General features: G+C 37.2%; 1 long non-coding RNA gene across 1 annotated transcript; it reads left to right on the top strand.

Annotated features, from left to right (window-relative positions):
• Nucleotides 1-12180: 12180 nt before the first annotated feature.
• LOC139439723 (uncharacterized) lies at nucleotides 12181-13971 on the top strand. The gene is made up of 3 exons (XR_011649808.1): nucleotides 12181-12295; nucleotides 12629-13428; nucleotides 13754-13971. It is a non-coding gene; the product is annotated as an uncharacterized lncRNA (long non-coding RNA).
• Nucleotides 13972-21963: the final 7992 nt, after the last annotated feature.

Below are 21963 nucleotides of genomic sequence, written 5' to 3'. Positions count from 1 at the left end.
CCATAGCTGTCTTGGTTGAAAGACAGTGACTAAGACAAAGAACACAGCCCTGACATGAGTAGCAGTGAATTGAAAGGGCCCTGATAGATTAGGGATGAACAGATGCCAGGTGACAAGTTCATCTCTATTCTGGCTCCAGTGAATCATCTGACATGCTCTGTTTACTTGTTTATTTTTCCCCAAGTCTGTAATAGGGATAATAAAGATAGCAACAGAAGAACACTCACAGTAGTTCTCTGGCTTGGATGTAATCAGTGTCAACAATTCTATTGTGGTAGGAAAGGCAAAGTTGAAGCTCTGAAAACTACCCTAACGTCTGGCAATTCTTATAAGTCTGGCGAATGACAGTTTGGGAACATCCTTAGATTCTTTTTTTAAAACTTTGTTTTTAAAGAAGTTTTAGATTACAAAAAAGTTACATAAAAAATATAGGGGATTCTCACAGTTCTCCCCCTCTCTCCTCACATTTCCCCCTATTAATAACATCTTACATCAGTATGGTATATTTGTTAAAATTGATGAACAAAAATTGAAGCATTGTTGCTAGCCATGGTCTATAATTTACATTATGGTTTACACTTTGCACCGCACAATGGTATAGATTTTGACAAAATGTATAATGGCCTGCATCTGTTACTGCAAAATCATGCAGAACAATTCTAATGCCCTAAAAATGCCTTATGTTCCACCTATTCTTAAATGATGCTGGGTTGTGGTGGTTGCATTCCCATTTAGATTAACAATTTGGCCCCTGCCAAAAATAAATGGATAGACCACCCTCAGTGGTATGCTAGTAAACTGACTATCTGGGCAAAAAGAAATGAACTATATTGTAGTAATTGCCAGTTTTGGGGCTGTAAATACTTCCACAATGGACCATTTCGAACTACTATCTTTTTTTATCTCTGAATGCAGAATTTTGAAGAAATGTTCTTGAAAGGCTATTATAATCTTTTACCGGCCAGCTTCAGCCTACCACTAAAAGTCATAATTCTAATTTTAGTTGCTATATAAGATGTGGTATCCTATTTAAGTAGGTCCAAATAGACTCTGGAAGTTAGTATGTGGTTATTTATCTGGAGAACGCATTCTTATAAATAAAAATTATTCAAGAAGAGAGTTCAGGACAAATTCATATTCATCAGGGATGGATGGTAATACACAGACATGGTCTTACCAAGCTATATTAAAACTCCTGTTGCTGACACAAGGATATTTCCTGTGATCATCTGGATATTCTGCAGAATATTTGTTGATCAAATCAATTGATGGTTTCATGTTAATCACATTTGGGCAGCAGAAAGGGAATGGCTACTGTGGCAGTTTGGCATTGTTCATGAATTCCAGGGATAGTTGTTGGATTGTGTTTGTAAACTGCTCTGTCAGTGGTATTGCTTTTAATTGATTGGGTTGTGATTGGAACTTTGGTGGGCCACGTCAGTGGGGCCTTGGGTTTGCATCCCTTGTGGGTAGAGACTCAGAGAAAAGACATGGCAAAGACAGAGTTTTTGAGCTGGAGCCTTAGAAGTGAACACACAGGAGAAGAACACAGAGAAATAGAGATGACTCCTTAGATGTGGCTGAAGCCCTGGGGAGAGAGACCGAGCCATTTACCTGATAGTCTACAGCTGGCCTTGTGGAGAGAGCACAGCAGCTAAGCCCGGAGAGAAACAGAATCCCAGGAAGAGAGGAACCCAAGAAGCCTGAACTCTCAGTAGACAGTGGCAGCCATCCTGCCCCAACACGAGGGAAGTAACTTAAGCTTTATGGCCTGGTAACTGTAAGTTTCTACCACAAATAAAAACCTTTTATAAAAGCCAACAGATTTCTTGTATTTTGCATCAGAACCCCTTAGGCTGACTAATACAACTGCCCACTCCCGTACCTCAACCAGTGAAGGAGTATGAAAACTTGGGTAAAGTTATTCTCTTCGAGTGAGTGCAGTTCTCAAAAGTGGGACTTAGCTAAGAGCCTTGGGTAGTCAATACTTCCAGGAGCTGTGGATATGAATGCCTCAGTTCTGAAGGCCAGATCTAGGCAGTGCACCCTAACAACTATCCATTTCGCTCTCTCTCTCTGTATCTATTTATCTATCTATCATTCACCTATCATTTATCTATGTATCATCATTCTATGTTCCTGCACACCTTTATATAATATGTTGTTGTTATGCCATAGCTATGCTTACTTGTGTGAAAATGATAGAACTTTGGCCCATGAATCTGATGATTCTTCTTTTGCAGTCATTTTGACCATAGAGAAACTGAGAATTACCATGTGTAAATTTGGTATCTCAATTTCTGTTAAGTTCTAAAGCCTATCACCATTTTCACTGTGTACCTTGAATTGTCCAGTTATGTAGCATGTGGTTATCTTAGATATGACACTTTGGTTTGCAAGTAGAAACAAACAAAATTGCATACTTCAGAGATAAATTATGTCACGGGAGGAAAGTTTAGGGGTTGTGCTAACTTCAAGCAGTTCTGCTGGGGTTGATTTGGTCATATGACTGCCTACTATTCTTCAGTGGGCTTTTGGATTAGTGGCATTCAGTATATGGGAATTTTTGAAATATAGCCCATAGGTCAATTCTTCTCCTCCTTGAAACATATGTAATTCAAAAACTCTCATTATTCTTATTTTAGGATGATCAATATTTTATTGTAATAAGAAAGAAAAATTGTCAGACAAAATTATTACATGTCTGTCTCAAAAAGTATTAATGTTTGTGATACGCAATTCCATTAGAAAATAAATAAAGGTTATCTGCAGTGATATACATGAGCAGAGAAAAAATGTGCTTGGATGTCATCAATATCAACAATTTCTACCCCAAAATAAAGGGTGGGGGTGTTTAAATAATTTCCTGCTGAAAATATGACTGTGGATGCACCTCTTTTCAAACAGAGACATCTCCCACTGCTCAATGTATAAAATAAAATTTGAAATCTATAAGCCAAGGGCTGAGACTGAGAGACTAATGTGCAGACTCTCAGATTGTAATTAGCTTGAGTAGATACTTAAGCTCTTGTGAATCATTTACGTCTCCTAGTATGTGAAAAAGTTTGTTTCAGTGTTTTATGAATGAACACCTAGGTAATTATAAACTGGAAAGAAAGAAGTTACCCATGATTTTGGATAACTCATGAATTTTAGCAAGGTTCTAAAACCACCCCCGACAACTGAGTTCACAATATGGGTCAAATTCAATAAGACCCAGTCATTTGTGAAGAGTAAGAATGTGAAAAACCATTTTTACAATTGAAGCTAAAAAATAAAAACATATAATGGGAAAAGAAGAAACTGGCTGCTTGCCACAAGATCTGACAAAGTGTTATCAGCCATGTCAAAACCATGGCTAACATAATTGCCTTCAAAGTTTTTAATTATTTTTTAAATTTCAGAAATCACAATTATAATTACCAAAGCCTCACTTTGTGAAAGTGTGAATTAGTATTCAGGCAATGTGGCACTCTTAACCTCAAAGCCAGAGAAGGTTGAAATCAGGGGAGAGACATTGTAGGTAACTATTTTGGTGTGTTTCTTCTCCCTGGGGAAGAAAGTATCACTGAGGCTTCTACATGTAAGCATTTCAGATAGAGCTTAGGAAGAGTGGGTCAGGCTTATGATCTGAGAAGTGGACAAAGATGGTTATCACTTAAAAAATATTGCATATCTCCTCCCATCACAGAACACCATCCAGTAAGATGAGTGAAGTGAATAGTGCACTATATTTTCAGTGCATTATCTTGCTCAACCAGTAAAGTTCTCATTGCATATCAGAATAGTCAAATCACTTGAGGAATTTCTAGTTAACACTGGTGACCACAATGAATGAGAACCACACCCTGGTGCAGTTCCAAAGAGCTGCAGAGGTAGGCACAGCTTTTTCCTTTTCTCAGCACCTTAGGTTTCCTTTGCAAGGGACTCTTATTGAGTGCCAGAGGGACAAGATTCAAATTGGTAGCCTGGCATGCTCATGTACACTGTTCCGAGTAAGGACTGGAAATGATATTAGCATTCCAACTTCCTATGGACTAGTTCTCTTCTCTCTGTGAGGTAAGTTAATGTCCTCTTTGAGGATTGGGACTGACAAGGTCTTTCTTCTCGGAAACAAACTTGACTCACTGAGCCTGACTGATAAAGAAGGTCTGTGACTTTGGGGATATGAGTAAAATTTCCTGGCTCTCCTCTTCTCATTTGGTCAAGGAAAATTTCTTCCTTACATCTTAGCCCTCCTGTAGTTTGATATACTCAATCCATGGTGCTCTTCTGTCATTTTACCCCCAATTTGTGGAGCTCTTGGTAGTTTCCAAACAACAAAGCAGAAAGGCCATTAGCACTCTCATCAAAGACTGCAGCTCTCTCTCTTTAAAATTGTTTCATTTGATCTGAATCATCAATCAAACTTTACCATGCTGAAACTATATCCTGATTCCTTTGACAACATAATGAGAGGACTGTGTTAGAAATTTGATTGTTATGAGATCTTTATTCCAGGGGAAGAAGATTTTAAGTAATTCTATCCTCCATAGTCACATTCAATTAGCTCAGAAGAATACTTTAAAATGTAAAGAAGAATAAGTTTTATTTCTTCTAAGGCAAGGCTTCTGACAAATGATGTGTGTGAGGCTTCCTCCGGATTCCTAGTGAGGCTGAAGGAGGGGGCATAATGCAGTTGTTGCCCTCAAGGGCAACTGAATTGAGAGGTAGTAGGTAGGGTTCCATATATCTAACAGTAGCAGAAAATACCTGAACATTATTGACAAGACTAATTGTTGCAAAAGTCAACAAGTCAGGATAATTTCTGAATAAGGTTGGTTTCAGAGGGTTATCAATAAATGACCATTATCTAAACATAAAAATAACCACCACAAAGATATAATTCAAAGTACAATTCAGTTCTCATCCAGAATGAACCACTCATTACTAGGATGGTCATAGAAAAGTTACGTAATTTTGTAGAACTGTACTTCCCTCATAAGAACTGTTGGGATGATTATATGTAACTATAGATATAAATACATATGTGTATATTTATATATGTAACTACATATATTATAGAAGTCTGTACGAACTTATTTTAATTTTGATATAATTTTAAGTTGACAGAAGAGTTGAAAAATAATGCCAAGTTTTTATGTATCTTTCACCTAGCTTCTCCTAATGTTAAAATATTAAATAACAATTGTGCATTTATCAAACTAAGGATGAAACATTGGTAGAAGGCATTGGTAGAATGCATTTTTCCTGTTGATGTCCTTTTTCTCTTCCAGGGTAAAGGATATCACTTGGTGTTTAATCTTTCATGTCTTCTTAACTGCCCTCCAATCTCTAACAATTTCTCGGTCTTTTCTAGTCATTCATGACCTTGACACTTTCGAAGTGTCAGGTAATTTGTAGCATGTCTCTGTTTGGGTTTGTCTGATATTTTCTCATGATTACATTGGAGTCATGGATTTTGGGGAAGAATGCCAGAAAAGTGAATTATATTTCCTACTGCATATTATCAGCAGGTACGTGATACCAACATGACATCTTATTGGTGATGCTAACCTTGATCCCTTGGCTAAGGTGTTTTCTACCAGGTTGGTCCACTGTAAAGTCATGGTTTTTTCCCCTTCCCCTCCTATATGCATTAGAACCCATTAATAAATCCAGCCTGTACTTAAGGAAAGGGGTATTAAACTCAGCTCTCTGGAGGGAAGCATTTCAAAATATTTTTTTGAAAATGTTAAAGCAACCACAGTCATTGATAAATGTTGGGGTTAGCTATTTTGAGGCTATGTAACTATCCTGTTTTTTCCTTAAATTATCACCTATTCTATTTACTTCAGTATTTAAGAGTGCATGTTACCTGCCACAATCATGACCATGATGTGCTAATAGTGAGTTTCTATTTCTCTATTTCACTCCTTTCTATATTTACTATTAGATATTTTTTGTAAGGAATATATTTCACCTTCTCCTACACTTATTTTTCATTTTAAATTGGTCTATTTATCTATCTGGTTATCTATTTATTTATTAATATCAGAAAAGACCCACTGATATTTATTTCATTCCTTAGGTTTTAATCCAAAACTAATTATTGATCTTGTCACTCAAATCGTGCCTATTTTGGATATTAGGAGCTCTTTTTGGCAGATTCCTGTGATTTTTGTACACACCAAAATACTTTTTAATTTTTTAAAGTTTTATTTTGAGCATTCTTTTACTATTGGTCACTGCAAAATGCTTTAGGATCATTTTTTAATTTTCATCTACAATTCCTAGAATTATCTATTTCTTCCTGTAATATTTAGAAACCAAAATGTAGGTGTTAGGTGTGCTTATTGCTACTGGGCTATCATTACTTCTTGCACTCTCTTCAGATGAGCTAGGATGGCCATGTATAAATGGCCATATACTCAGGGGTACACATAATACTATTTGTGTGTATATAAAATGAATATGAGCTCATACTTCTATATCCACCTTTTTAAAAACATCATTGTGTGTGATGTAGTCTTCCCCCCTTGCTTATGTAAACCTCTGTCTCTGACAGTGAGAAGACTGACTCCTATTACTTACAATATCCATACTGATTTGTTCAGCAGGAGTGAACTTAAAGTTTCAGAGCTGCTAAGCTGTATGCATGCAAGAAACACATTTCTAACTAGTGTATAGGTTACGTACAGTTCATTTTGTATTAACCGTACAGCATCCACACAAAAGATGTTTTCCTAAGGTAGATAGTTTAACTTCTTTTTCCACCCTCTCAGTGACCTTGCATCATGAATATTTAATGCTGATTAATTTGTTATACTCTGTATTCCAGCTGGTTTCCCCCAACAGATAGCTGTTACTGAGCGTTAGATTAGTGATATTATTGCCTGAAAACATACTTTGTATGATTGTAATACTTAAAAGATTTGTTATAAATTATTTTGTAGCTTCGAATGTGGTTTGTCTTGGTGAATGTTCTATGTGCACTTGAGAAGAACATTTATTCTGTGGTTTTCAGGTGGAGTGTTCTGTAAATGTCAGCATGGTCAAATCAGTTGATAGAGTTGTTCAGGTCATCTATACTTACTAATTTTCTATTAGTTCCTGGAAGAGGAGTGTTGAAATTTTTAACCATAATTGTGATGTGGTTATTTTTTCTTTCATTTCTATCATTCTTTGCCTCATGTGTTTTCAAGTTCTGTTGTTAGGGTCATACAAATATAGGATTTTCCTGTCATCTTAGAGTATTGAACCCTTTATCATTATGTAATATTCCTTTTTATTCCTGATAGTATTCTTTGTTCTGAAGGTTTTTTTTGGTATGAAAGTAATACATCACCTCCAGCTTTACTTTGGTCAGTGTTTTTCATGCTCTTTATTTCTCCATCCTTTTACTTGTTATTTATGTCTTTATGTTAAAGTGGGTTTCTTGTAGACAGTGTGTAGTTTGCCTTGTTTTTTAAGAGAATCTAACAATCTCTGTTTTTTACCTGGTGTGTTCAGACTGTTCATATTACATTTGTTATTGATATAGTTGTATAAAATCTGCCTTATTCTAGCTGTTTTCCCTTTGTTTGGTTAAATTTTTCTTCTCTTTATACCTTCTCTATGTTTGAACATCTTTTTTAGAATTTCATTCTTTTTTAAAAAAGGAAATTCTCTTTTTTATAACATCTTCAATGGTTTCACTGGGCTTCACATTTTTCCTTTTGTAATAATGTTTTTATTCAAATAATATTTCATATGAAGTTTAGAAACTTTATAATAGTTTATTCTCAATTCTACTTTCCTATAGTTTGTGCCATTCTTTTCTTATATTTACTTTATTTATATTATAAACATACACAGGGGTTTTTTTTGTCCTTCAGATAGTCATTTTCTTATATTTTTGCTTGTTCGAAAATGAATTCATTCTACAAATATTTATCGAGCACTTAAAAGAAGTAGAAGAATCACGATTATGGGATTTATAAATGAGAATAACTATGTATATTGGGGAAATAGCTTTTCGTCTGTGCCCAGACAGAGCCCGCTGAGGGGGTGTTGATTGCATGGGGTTGTGTGACTTGCCTATGGTGTCGACATCTCGAGGGCCCTCAGGAGCACTTTTGTCTGAGGCTTTGTTTACTGTGGCAGTTTGTGAAGTCTGGCTAAGATCTACATAAGCCTAAACTTTGGAATGATCTTCCAACTTACTTTGAAATCTCTTAGCCATAAAAACTCTACTTTAAAAAATATTTCCCCTTTTACAGATTTCATCCTGTGGTATTCTTCCTTGATTGGATTTTGCTGTCATTCTTAAATTTTTTCCTTTGTAGATAATGTGTCTCTTTCAAGATTTTCAAGATTTTCTCCTTCTCTTTAGTTTTTAACAGTTTGAATGTTTTATACCTGGATATAATTTCAGGGATGGATGGGGTAGAAATTTACCATGTTTGGTGTTCTCTGAGCTTCTTTTTCTAATATGAGAAGTTGTGAGTTTACAAGACAATCTTATATACCGTGCAATATTTTCATACATTGCCCCACTACCAACACCTTACATTGTTGTGACATTTGTTACAAACGATGAAAGAATATTTTCATAATATTACTGATGTCTATAATCCATAGCTTATATTTGGTGTATTTTTCCCACAAACCATCCTATTATTAACACCATATATTATTATTATATAGTGGTTGTAGTGCATGACAGAACATTCTCATATCCATATTGTTAATCTGTGGTTTAGTGTCTGTCATAAATTTTAGAAAATTCTCAGGCATTAATTCTACTTATTCTGCCCATTCTATCTGTCATCTCCTGTAATCCTAATTATGCCTATGTTAGACCTTTATTATTATCCCACTGCTCTTTCATGCTCTGTGTCATTTTTCCCCCACTCTTTTTTTTCTCTTTGATTTTGGTTTGGATAATTTCTACTGACCTATCTTTAAGACACCACTGATTATTTCCTAAGCCATGTCAAGCCTAGTATTGAACCCATTAAAAGCATTCTTCAATGCTGTTATGGAGATTTCCTTTTCTAGTATTTACATTAGGTTCTTTCTTAGAGTTTCCATATCTTTGTGGAAGTTACTTATCAGGTCTTTCATGTTGTTTCCTTTCTCCATTAGACCCTATAATGTATTAATCATAGTTATTTTAAAATTCATTTTCTCATACATCTAACTCTTGTGTCACTTTGAGTCTGGTTCACATGACAGCTTTGCTTCTTTGGATTTTGTTTTCCCTTACATTTTCTCTTTATATTTTGTTGTTGCTGCTGAAAACTGGACATTTTGCTTTGGACGATAGATGCTGAGATAAATACTTTTTTATGTTTGTAGATGAGCAATTGCCTTCTGCTAGGTCTTTGGTGTGTGGTTTGTGCTAATCTAGTCAGGAGTTAGATTAAGTTTGGAGTTTGTTGTGCTACAGGTAGTTCAGTGTGTCAAGACTTCTCATTCCTCTTGTGATTTCTTGAGCGTATACTGTAGGCTAATTTAGAGATTTTTTAAATTTTAAAAATAAATATTTACTATCATTTTATTTTATTATTCATTCAGATAATCCAATATTAGGATAGCATTCAAATAGGTTATGGTTTTTTTTTCCCTTTTATCAAAGTCATTCCATTTTCTTTTTTCTTTTTTTCCATTTTTTTGTCTTTATTTTTTTTTTAATATTACATTCAAAAAATGTGAGGTCCCCATATGCTCCCCACCCCCTCACCCCACTCCTCCCCCCATAGCAACAATCTCCTCCATCATCATGAGACATTCATTGCATTTGGTGACTACATCTCTGAGCACTGCTGCACATCATGGTCAATGGTCCACATCACAGCCCACACTCTCCCACGTTCCACCCAGTGGGCCATGGCCTTCTCAACTTTGGGTATTTACCAACTGCTCTTTCTTAAAGAACATTGTCTCTTGAAGTCTCAACTGTATTCCATTGTTAGTTATTTTACTTAATTTTTTAAAAAAAGTTTGCATTAAGGGGAGTGGTTCTGGGGTGGGGATTCTTAGAAGTTCTAATGAAGCCTCTGTCTTAGTCTGGCACTGTCAACCCAGGACTCAGGCACGTGTGCTACACAAGTGTTCCTAATTCTCCCCCAAAGGTAATCATGGGGGAGAACTCATTCCTGCCCTTTCCAGACAGGTATAGCTTTTTGTTTTCCTGATCCTTTCCTAAAGCTGCAGTGGGTTTGAACTCATGCCTTAGACTACTGGAGTGTTGTTTTATACCTTTCAGATTTAAGCTTTTATTTTATTTTATTTTATTTTTATTTTAGGGTCAATATCAAATGAAATTTATTTTTTGTGTTTTAATATACATAGGACTTTCAAAAAAGAATTGCCAACAAACTTGCCATACTGTTTCAAGAATTGTTTTAATGACTAACATCTGTTTATCCATTTCAAAAATTTCCTTTAAAAAGGAAAAGCAAAATGGAGACAGTTGCCCTGAGTTCAAGAAAAGACCACATGTAGAGTTGCAGCTCTAGAAATCTCAGAAAGGGAGGCAGCAAGTGTGGTGGGAGGGAGGAAAGGATCTGACCTTGATGGTGTCAAGCACAGCACTTTGGAATTTTCTACCCACTGACAGTGGAGAAATGTGTCGAAACTGAGATTTGTTAGTAACTGCAGATCTTCTTCCAGAGGCACCACCTGTGGGAAACTTTGTAGGATTCTCCTCACTTCCCCTGTGAGTGCCCCACAAAATTCCTGGAGAAAAAGCCTGGGAGTGGGAGTAAAGAGCCCTTGTCTGTGGCCTCCACAGTCTTCACATCACATTAATGTGCACGCCTGACTTTAGCAATTTGCTAAGAATTTCTAGTTGAATCTTATTACCAACTTGTGCCTTCCATAGAGATCTCCCCAGGTAAGCAAATGCTTGGGTCCTGTTTCTTCCAGCAGAAACTTCTCTCTCTCTAGACTTAAGGTTAGTTTTCCCTGAGTTCAAGAAAAGACATTATTATGCTGTTTGTCCAGTAATCTTGTTTGCCTGAAAGCATGCTATTTCCAACTCTCTGAATCTCTGAATTAAACTAGAAGTCTATTTGCCGTTTTTGATATTTGTAAACCGCCCATTTGCTAAAATTATAATGAGGCATATAAAATATTTGCAATGAATATATTTTTATTTCTTACTGATATTTCTTGTTCAAGACTATGCAAATTGAAATATTTGCAAAAACATGTATAATGCTACCTCCTGTCGCCTGTTTTTAAGTTGATCTTGTAAACTGATTGGAAAGCAGTTCTTTGCTTACAGGTGTCTCTTGTCTTCTCCATGTCATCAATGATAGCACCAGGACATCAGATTCAAAACTTCCCAAAACTTCGCTCATGGTTCATCACCAGAATGTCAACATCTTGCAAATGTGTCAGACTGGATCTTCCAACTCTCAATAGCATAACAACATGCAGAGATTCTTGGATGGGAAGCCCAAGGTTTTTGGGGGTAAGAGGAGCTGAGACTAGGGTAGCATTTATGGAGAAATAGCTCTTTCCTGTGATAGAAACAGCTTTTGGAGGGATAGTCAGGATCTACAGGATTGTGTCACCTTCACAAGCACCATCCTCTCAAGATCAGGGAAATTATGCCTTTCATAGTTTCACATGTGATGAAAAGAAACTAGCATATAACTCATTTTAATAATACCATTATGGCAACTTTCAACAAAGGCCTGATATATAGGCAAATAGCTTGGATCTCAGGGAGTTTTCTTCAATGTGGTTCCCCAGCCCAGAAAATGGGAATATTACCCATTTGGTAAGACCATTACAGGAGATAGACTTTTCTTTTTGTAAAGGGACTTCCTGCCATCTTGGATCTTGTTTTCATGTTCCGGGTGACCCAGATCCTAACTGGTCTCATGAAAATGTGCCTGTGGGCCATGTGGAAGACGGCAGTTTATCCAACTTATGATCTTTTCCCCTTTGTGCATTTTTCTTTCTATCCTGAATGGGAACTCATGTGTAAGTACATTGGAATTTCTCCATTTCTGACATTGGCAGGGTTCTGTAAGTATTCATTTCAAACTTCTCTCTCAAAACTCCATATCTGTGATGTTATTTTCCCCCCTTCCCCCCAAGCATTTGGGACTTGTATTGTTTTGTAGAAAGGCAGTTTGGGGTCATAGGTTAAGATTGAACGTCCCCAGTCCTTAAGAGATTTTTTTTCTTTTGCCAGTTCTTTATATCTGGGTTGCTGTCCATTATTGCTGGAAGAAAATTGAGCATGAAGTTTGTAAATATTCCTCTGGATATCAGATTTGTAGTGGTTGGCTCAACTGAAAAAGCTCAGTGGGAGGTAAAATTTTGTTATATAAATCTTTGGTAATTTCAATAACCTTAGCTCAGAGGGGTACACTGACAAATGTGCCCACCAGAACATTATGGCTCAACCAACATTCAGTATCAATCTCATATGACTTTCTAATCCTGGGTTTCATGCCTCAAACACATGCTATTGAAAGGTTTATTAGTATAAATGAATGTATAACCTCTACCTCCAACTAGAGATGGGGAATCTCCCAGTTTGAGAATCCAAATCCTTCAATTTTACTGCCTTCCATTTATTACTCTGATACTAGAAAGACATGAGTCTGAGAAAAAAAATCTATGTAATTTTTTTCTCTTTCAGATTCAAGGAAGCCTTGCTATGAATATAAGCAGTACCATTGCATCAGGAATGGGGCTAGTTTTACAAACAGTGGATATGAAAGTTAGCATTTGAAGCATGAGAAGTTTAAAGTCTACATATGGAAAATATGCTTCAGTGAGTGATTCCTATGTCAATATATACACCAAGTCATTAGAATTATCAGAAACATTTGTGGCATGTTTCTGAGTAACTCTTTTATTGAAGATCTTTCACCTGGAAGAGAACTGATTTTTTTTCCACCGAGATAAGGAAATTGCAATGCCTCCCTTTTCTGACTTAAAGAAAATCCTGCCGCTGTACAAACTTTTTTTTTTCCTTTTCTGACAGTGTTGATGGACTTTTCTGGTTAGTTGAAGGAGATGTGCTAATTATAGGTGTGACATAATCTTCAGAGTTCTGTAAGGGTATCATTTGGAGGAGGAATGAGTTAGGCAATAAAGTGATTCCTGGATTTATCTTGGAGGATCCAGAGAAGACTATTTGTGACTCACCTTTGATATTTTGTTGTGTTGGGCTATACTTGGATTTGGACACAGCTCATTCGATTAGAGTATTGAGTAGGAATAGGCTTAGAATTGGAGCATGGAAGTCCAAGGTGACATGTTGCACATCTCCCAATGCTCAGGTCCTCCCCATTCCTTTATTCCACACACAAATATGAACATGAACATTTTCGGTAAGTATTTCTGATCGCCAACCTGATCCTGTCCCTGATGGAAGTGTGCACTGCTTTGACTCTCTCTGCTTCTGGATGCAAGGTGGCATTCCTCATCACTCAGGTGAGTGTTCTGGGCATTTTATGTTTCTCATGGGATGGTCTATTTTTTTCCTTCATCTGCTGCTTCTTTAAAGAAGCTGAGAAAATACCGTAAGGAATTTTTTTTTTTAAAGAAATGGAAGGAGAACTTAAGTACTCAGTGAAAGATAGTGTATGTACTCCTGCCAGGCAATGCTGCAAGATACCTAGTGCACCAGGACAAGGTCCCCTGAGGAGCGGGGTGGGGTGGGACAGCAGGAAGGCCATGCTGAAGCATCACTAGGAGGGGGAGGGCCCTCTTGTTTCTTGGAGATGTGACAAGAAGGTTCTCATTGCTCATCTTCCAGGTTGTTGTTCACCTGGCACCTGCCGACAACAAGCAGTCAGAAGTCATACCTGAACATGAGTATGAGGAAGTGACCTAACCACACACCTGTGTTTAAATAGTTTCATTTTTTGGGATACTGCAGCCTTTCTTTTAGGACCTTTTTATGTCACATCACTGAGGCTCCAAATAAGAGCTCTCTGTTTATGTTTTTTGGAACACATGTACTGGAATTGTGAAGAAAATAAAGGCTCATGTATTTTTGCATTTACTAATTTTGATTATTAATTTTTCTGTTATCTTTTATCCTCAGTTCCTGATGTGACCAGAAATATAGCATCATTATAAAGCATGTGAAAATGAGTCCACTTTTTGACTAGGTCTGGGCATCTTAAAATGGGCTCCTAAGGCCCATATTTTCCCCAGCCGTAATGAGTAAGGTCATGTTGGTACTTGTGCATGTGTGCATGCATGTATATGAGTATGTGAGTGTGAGGGTGCATTTCAAGGCTAGTCCTGAAGGGCTCCCTGCTTGTCTGCTGCTAGAATAAAAACTATCTGCAAATTGAGAACAAGAATCAGCCACCACAGGAATAATCACTTTTTCATTATCCCTCTTGTTAGGCTTAGTTACTGGAAGAATTTTCAGTATTCTGAGTATGAACCATTCTAAATAATAGCTGCCCTAATTTGGTTTTATACATAGTGGTAATAACAGCTTCTGTATATTGGATCAGGATCACACAATGCCTGCTGCCACGGGTTGTGTGTTCTCTGTCAGGGGAACACACTGGTAGCTGAAAAAAATCATAAGCAAGGGAGAGCTCGAGATCACTTACAGACTTTCAGTATTTTGCACTAAAGAACTGTGTGCTCAACTATGGTGAATCTCTTGTTTCTTGACCAACATTCATGCCAGTTATAATATGATGAGTTTTGCACATCTAAATTTGCTTTCTAGCATTTAGTTTCATGTTGAAGTTGGTTACAATATGATGAATTTACATCTATTACAATAAACAAATTATCTCATTTTATATCAGACAATAATCTAGGGGTTTTTGAAGACAAACTTAAGTTTAATGCTATATCAATGATACAATGGCCTGAGGAAATAAGAAAAGTATTGGGAGTCACTTGGGTTATTGATTGCCTCTACTTTCTGAGACGAGTTGGAGAATAACCTCTTTTAAAATATAATTGCAGGGAAGTAGACTTGACCCAGTGGATAGGGCATCCGTCTACCACATGGGAGGTCTGCGGTCCAAACCCCGGGCCTCCTTGACCCGTGTGGACCTGGCCCATGCGCAGTGCTGATGAGTGCAGAGTGCTGTGCCACGCAGGGGTGTCCCCCGTGTAGGGGAGCCACCCAGCGTGAAAGTTCAGCCTGCCCAGGAATGGCGCCGCACACATGGAGAGCTGACACACAAGATGACGCAACAAAAAGAAACACAGATTCCCGTGCCACTGAGAACACACAGCAAATGGACACAGAGAACAGACAACTGGGGGGGGGGAGGGCGAGAAATAAAAAAAATCTTAAAAAATCTATATATATAATTGTGTCCAATACTGTTATTAGAATTTTTGCCTTTTAGTTATTTTCAGTTCAATTTCGTATCGCTAATGATTATTTGTTCTCTATTGGATGTAATTCAGCCTAAAGCTAACAAGCTTGAGAAGCTTAGGAGGACTCCTACTTTCAATAGTTTGTAACAACCTCTCACTTAAGAAAGTGAAAATCTTGGCAATACATAAAAGTATTAAAGAGGAAGAAAGTAGTAAGAGGTAACTGAGGTGAGATCCAGAAAAAGCAAGCATTCAGAGGTATGAGCCCTGAACCTTAAAAGCAGTGTTGTTTTTTCCCTTAGAATGTCTGCCAGGTAAAGAACAAGTGAAAATACAAGATATGTTTTAAGTTCCCTTTATAAATATCAGCGGAAGAGTCTGACATTCAGGACTGTTAAATGTGGTAAATCTGAAAAAATGCCACCAACTTTGGTTTTAAGTTGAAATCCTCTAGGGAGAAAAGATTAGTTAAGGCTTCAAATTATCCTTATTAGTATACTTTTATCACCAACATCAATCACCTATGAAAATATAAATATGTTTACAGATAAACAAGTTGTCATCAGCAGACGGTATAAACAAAAGTAACAGACTCACCATCACTATAGATATTGAATTATTTAACATTTTGTAAAATAATTAAGCTTATCATGTTCACAGAGATAAAACTCAAGAGAGAAAACTTTGGAAAGGAGCTGGACTATAAAACCGGGCTAGAAAAATGGGAAAAAATTTACCCTCTATGGACATAAGATACTCTTTCTTCCATGTATTTGTATATAAAAATTTTCAACTATAGTAGACCTATAGCACTCTACAATTTTCATTTACCACTTATGAAAGCAATGTGGCATAGCTATTCAAATGCTATGAAACTCTTTATCAGAAATCTTTATCAGAAACTCTTTCAATCAGAAATCCCAAATTCTGAATCAAATTATTCATTGCATGAAAGAACCACACTCACATATACCCAAATATATCCCTCCCCACTCACACAAAAGCTTATATTGAAACCATACTTAGAGTTGCAAAATATGGGCTAAAATCAATGGGAAAATGTTTAATTTAATATACTTCTTTCATATAAAAGTTGAGGAAGCATTTATATCAATATAGGGTCAGCCAGAGAAGCAGAGAATGTATTAGCAGAATGGGAATATGAGATTTGTTATAGGAATTATATCTTCCACAAATATGGTTGCAGCTGGGGAAATACAATTCACAAAGCTGAAGTTGGAGATGTAAAAATACAGTCACTACCATCTCAAGCTGAAACATTGGCGCAGAAGAGAAGACCAACTGGTTATCAGAAAGTCCACCATCATTAGAACCATGAGGGGGCTCTGTGGGAGATTGTGAGATTCAGGATTCCTGCCTTCTGACCTCAATGAACTCCCAAAATAATGACCGCACTTTCACTTCCACCTTCTGAGTCTTATGTAATTCTCCTCATTGTCAAACTATAACACAGAACCTTACATGGAGGAGGATTCTGGGAAACATGGCTCCCAGACTTAGAATGAATTGCATGGTTGGTGCCATGACAACAACAACCAACTTCAGTTAACATTGAACATGCATAAGAAAGTATTTGAAAAATAAAACTAGTACTAGAAAAATAGACATTAATGCTTACAATTTGATGGTGGGGTACAAAAATGGGTTATTCTGGATAGATCACTATTTTAGATATTAGCCCTCTACAGATTATTAACCACAGTTGAATAAAGAGCTGAAAGAACTAGTCGAATTGGTACAAACACATGGAAACTCATTGGCTCAAGATTAAATCTTTTTCATTTTCAGATACAGTGGATGATCTTTGTGTTCGAACAAGTGTAGAATCTGTCTTAACTGATATTGTTATCATATGTACAACATACTGCTGAAGTTACATCATGTCCTAAATTCTGTATGTTCATTGTTTCCATCTCAAATCCTTCATAGTAAATATAGATTATATCCATTTAATGTTGAACCCTCACAGTTGGTTTGATTGACGACTCTGTTGGACAGAGAAAAATCAGTAATTAATTTTAAATAGTAGAAATGGAATTTTGAAATTTTATGGGCAAGTAAGAGAGAGATCAAAGCTAAAATCAGTTGAACTTCCATCATGTCCCTAGTTGGCTCATGGAAGCTTAAACTGTGCTACTTCATGCACCCTTAAAAAGTTCTTGGGATAAACAATCTCTCTTTTCTAAAGCCATAAGCCCTAAGAATAAAAACAGTTTTCCTGAGGTCACTTGGCCAGTAAGTTATAAAGTGGGGACGTAAACACAGGCTAGACTGAATTTAGTGCCCATATGATTTCCACTCAGCTTTATTGCTCTCTTAGACTTGAGAAGTGTGTAATAAACGAGTCCTATCTTCCATTTAATTGTTCATTTGTTCTTGAGGTAGAAAACATGATGTGTTAACTGGTGGGATGGTTCCTATGTAATTATCTCAATATAACCATTGTTTAAACCCTGGATACAAGAACTTCTTCCATGAACTCTGCTGTCTAGCTCCTGGGACTATCTATTTCTGAGCCTCTAGCATCATTTCTTATTTTAGAATCTTCCTCAGCTGGAATTCGTGAGATCTATATGAATCTGATAAATATGAATATCCTCTCTTGTAAGATAAACTTCCCTAAGACAAACAAGAGGAAACGTATTTCCTATGAACATTCTCTCAGAAGGGAAGATTGTGCTCGACAGATGGAGGGTAAGGTATGCGTCTCTTAGGGTGCTGTTACAGAAGAAACGAGACTCTTGCCTCCAATGGGATGAAAATTGGCAGTCCAAGCAGGACCAAAACTATCCAGGGCTTTTGGAATTATTTTTGTCTCTTTAGATCAAACTGCAGAAACTTCTCAAGGAAATTTAAAAGCCCAGGGTATATATGAGCCTTGGACCAATAGGTTTCTCTCTTCTTCTCTTCTGAAAAGTCTAAAGAGAGATTATGAGAGATTGTGTGACCTGATGGCAATTTGGTGGCTCCATATATACTCAACTGTGAGTCCCTGTGCCTGATGATTAGCTCAACTGAATGAGCAAACAAGGTGTCTGCATATCAGCTCCAACATGCTCCTTGAGAGACTGAGTCAAGAGAGGCATGTGCTGGTGTCTCCTGAACTGGAATTTACCAGGTTGGAGAAGCAGCTGAAAAATGCTGCACAGTGGGAACAAAATTGACCACAGCTGCCTGGGTTGAAAGACAATGCCTGAGACAAAGAACACAACCCTGACCTGCTTAGCAGGTGACATGCTTAGTACCTGATAGACTAGGGACATATCGATGCTAGGACGTAAGTTCATCTCATTCTGGCTCCAGTGACTTCACTGACCTGCTCTGTTTTTTTTTCTCTCCAGTTCATATTAGTGATAATGTAGTTAGGAGCTGACGCACATTCATGTTATTCTCTGGCCTATGAAGTAGCAACTATTATGGTAGGAAAGGCCAAGTTGAATTTCCTAAATCTGCCCAAATCTCTGGTAAAATTAATAAATCCTGATGAATGACAGGTTAGGAAAACCCATAGATTCTTAAGTGATGCTGAGGTGTGGTGATCTCCCTTGCATCCCCCTTGAAATAAGAGATTTGACTCCTGCCAAACACAGATGGATAGACTAAACTCAGTGGTGTGCTAGTAAACTGACTACCTGGGAAATAAAAGCCTACGTTGTAGCGATTGCTAATTTTTGTCTTATAATTACTCTCACAGTAATTGTGAGAATAGTTAGACTGATATCCAACTATTAATACTATCTTTAAATCAGTGAATGCAGAATTTTGAAGAAACATTCATGGTAGGCTATTACAAACTTTTATGGGCCATCTCCAGCCTACCACTCAAAGTAGTAATTCCAACTTTAGTTACTGTATCAAATGTGGTATCTTACTTCAGATAGATTTTGGAATTTTGTTTGTCATTATCTGGAGAATGCATTCTTATAAAGAAAAACTATTCAGGAAGGGAGATCAGGAGCAATTCATCTTCACAAGGGATGGATGGTAATATGTAGACCTGGCCTTACCCATGCTATATTAAATCTGTTTCCCGTCACAGGTCAAATATTCTGCAGAATATTTGTTGATCAAATCAATCGATGGTTTCATATTTATCACACTTGGACAGCAGAAAGGGAATACCTACCGACTCCCCACCCTCAACCAGGGAAGGAGCATGACCTTGGATAAAGCTATTCTCTTAGAGTGGGAACAGTTCTCAAAAGTGGGACTCAGCTAAGAGTCTTGGATAGTCAATACTTCCAGCACCTGGGGTATGAATGCCTTGGTTCTGAGGGAGAGATCCAGGCAGTGCACTGCAGCACCTATATTTCTTTCTCTTTCTCCTTCCCTCCCTCCCTCCTTTCTTTCCATCTATCATCTATCATTAATCTATATATCCTTTATGCTCATGTACACCTTATATGTCATGTTGTTGCTATGCTATGAGGAAAGAAAAAATGTGGTTGGATGTCATCAGTATCAACAATTTCTACCCCAAAATAAAGGGTGGGAGTGTTTAAATAATTTCCTGTTGTGAACATGACTGTGGATGCACCTCCTTGTGTGCAACAAACCTTTTAAAACAGAGACTTCTCCCATTGCTCAGATATGTAAAATAAAATTTGAAACCTACAGGCAAAGGGCTGAGAGACCAGGGCATTCTCAGAGACTGTAATTAGCTTGAGTAGATACTTGAAGTCTTGTGATTCCGTTTTGTCTCCCAGCATCTGAAAGGGTTTGTTTCAGTATTTTATGAATAAACACTTAGATAATTGTAAACTGGAAAGAAATTACCAATGGTTCTAAAATCACCCCATACCACTGCGCTCAGAAATGTGCATCAAATTTGATAAGACCCAGTCATTTGTGATGAGAAAGAATATGAAAAACCATCTTTGCTATCTAAGCTAAAAAATGTAAACAACCATAAAAAGGAAAACATATGAGCTGGCCACTTTCCAAAAGAACTGACAAATTGTGTTCCAGCCAGGTAAAAACACAGCTAACATAATCAACATCAAAGTTTGTGATTTTATTCTTATTTCAGATATTGCAATTATTATTTCCAAAGCCTTATTTTGTGGAACTGTGGATTGGTATCCAGACAACACGGCCCTTGTATGCTCAATTCCAGAGACACTTGGACTCATGGGAGAGACATTGTGGGCAGGCGTTTGTATGTGTTTCATCCCTGTGGGGAAGAAAACGTGATTGAAACTTCTGCATTTCAAATATAGCTTATCACATGAAAAGTGGGTAGTGTTATGACATGAGAAATGGAGAAAGATGGTTATCTTTTAAAAAATATTTCATCTCTCCTCCCATTCACAGGGGCTATCCAGTAAGATGGATGAAGTGAATAGTGCATTGTATTTTCAAAGCAGTGCCTATATTACTCAACCAGTAAAGGCCTCATTGCATAGCAGAACAGCTTAATCTCTTCAGGAAATTTTCAGTTAACATTAGTGACCACAAGGAATGAGAACCACCCACTGGTGCGGTTCTGGAGAGATGCAGAGGTAGGCATGGCTTTCTCCTGTTCTCAGTGCCTTGGGTTTCCTTTGTGAGGGATGCTTACCGGGTGCCAGATGGATGAGATGCAAAATGGTAGCCCAGCATAATCATGTACACTGTTCTGAGTAAGGGATTGGGACTATGCTACCATTCCAACTTTCTATGGACTAGTTCTCTTCTCTCTGTGAGGTAAGTTAATGGTCCTTTTTGAGCATTGGGGCTGACAAGATCTCGGCTTCTTGGAAACAAATTTGACACTCTGAGCCTGGCAGATAAAGAAGGGTTTTGACTTTGGTAATATGAGCAAAATTTCCTGGCTCTCCTCACTTGGCTATGGAAAATTTCTTCCTTATTTCTCAGCCCTTCTGTACTTTGATATATTCATTCCATGGTGCTATACTGTCATCTTGCTCCCAGTTGGTGGAGCTGTCAGTAGTTTCCAAACAACAAAGTATAATGGCCACTAGCATTCTCAGCAGAGAGGCAGATTTGTCTTTTAGAGTTCTTCTGTTTGATCTGAACCATTACCTACCTCAAAGCATGTCAAAACCGTGACCTGATTACCTGGTGAATCTAACAAGAGGTCTGTGTTAGAAATTTGGTTGATGTTGTGAGATCTTAATTCCAGGGGAGAAAAATTCTAATTCACATAATTCTAACCTATGTAGTCACATTCAATTAGCTCAGAGGAATAACTTTAAACTGCAAAGAAGAATAAGTTTTGAAATGATGGTTATTTCAGTATTTCATATGAGACAGGGCTTCTGACAAATGATGCATGTATGGCTTCCTCCAGGTTCTAGTGAGGCTGAATAAGGGGGCTTAATGCAGTTGCTGCCTTCTTATGTAACTGAGTTGAAAGGTAGGAGGTGGGCTTCAATAAATTTAATAGTGGCATGATATATGTCAGCATTAAACGGGCTTAAAGACAAATAATTTAAAGGACAACTTGGCTCTCATGTAGAATGAACCACTCATTACTTGGGTGATCACAGAGAAGTTACATAATCTTGTAGACCTGTACTTTCCTCATAAGATCTTTCGGGATGATGATATGATATTGCAGGCTTGTAAGAATTGGTTTTAACTTTGAAATAATTTCACGTTGACAGAGTTGAAAAATAATGCCAAGAGTTTTCATGTATT

Source organism: Dasypus novemcinctus, chromosome 10 (assembly GCF_030445035.2).
Source record: "Dasypus novemcinctus isolate mDasNov1 chromosome 10, mDasNov1.1.hap2, whole genome shotgun sequence".
Taxonomy (NCBI): Eukaryota; Metazoa; Chordata; class Mammalia; order Cingulata; family Dasypodidae; genus Dasypus; species Dasypus novemcinctus.
The sequence above is the reverse complement of the archived record's forward strand: the minus strand, read 5'-3'. Positions and strand labels throughout refer to the sequence as shown.